Below are 827 nucleotides of genomic sequence, written 5' to 3'. Positions count from 1 at the left end.
CTGCTACGTCATGCTAAGGAACGTGGTTTTTAGATACTTCTAAAAAAAAATCATTTTGTTTTATCTTTATTTAATTTTGACCATGAGATAGTTGCATACTTAAGGTAGACTTTCTAATGGTTATACACAGCACAAGCCTGGAGGCACAGAGTCTGACCATTTCCGTCAGTATATTCCAGTAGAATAAAATAACGAGGATGAGAAGCTGAACATGGGCACTAAAAGTAGAGATAAAGAACAAAGGACGCAGTTGAGATATATTTAGAATGTGATACCGCAGAATCCTGTAATTAAACTGATAAGAACAGATACTACACTTAAGCTTAGCCAAAAGGCCAAGAAGTTTCTGTCCTCTACCTCAGCCGCAGACCAGAAAGTCATTTTCTGGACACGGCAGATCTTAGGATCCCTGGACTTTAATACTTCAGGCCTAACTGAGGCTAGTACCTTCATTTTGAAAGTAGCAAAATTAAGTAAGTGTTTATACATGGAATCTTGAGACGGCCAACTTCTTCCTCTAATTGAATTCTAGAATGTAAGCCTCAAATTGTTAGTTTAAGATGAGGGGTGCCTTTTATTTACATTGAAGTGATGGCAAATTGTGAAGGGGCAGGAAGCAGAGTGGAAGTCTGGACATTTATATTCTTTAATTCAAGATGTAAGACAGGTTTCATTTGGCATAACTCAATATATTGAACTGTACTCATCTGCACTAAATGATTTTACAGGCACTCAGGTGAAATGACGTTTTTGCAACTGTTGGAATTTGGAAGCGGTTTCCAAAGCCTCAAAGAAGCTCTTGGGTTTGGAATGAGTTCTGAGTGATC

At 38.0% G+C, this 827-nt stretch overlaps 1 pseudogene; it reads right to left on the bottom strand.

Annotated features, from left to right (window-relative positions):
- Window positions 1-225: 225 nt before the first annotated feature.
- LOC113629007 (uncharacterized) lies at window positions 226-347 on the bottom strand (annotated as a pseudogene).
- Window positions 348-827: the final 480 nt, after the last annotated feature.

The sequence above is a fragment of the Aethalodelphis obliquidens genome, unplaced genomic scaffold, assembly GCF_003676395.1.
Source record: "Aethalodelphis obliquidens isolate GAN/ISIS:26980383/991018 unplaced genomic scaffold, ASM367639v1 scaffold25, whole genome shotgun sequence".
In the NCBI taxonomy this organism is placed as follows: domain Eukaryota; kingdom Metazoa; phylum Chordata; class Mammalia; order Artiodactyla; family Delphinidae; genus Aethalodelphis; species Aethalodelphis obliquidens.
Note: the sequence above shows the minus strand (reverse complement) of the source record. Positions and strands in the feature narration are given on the sequence as shown.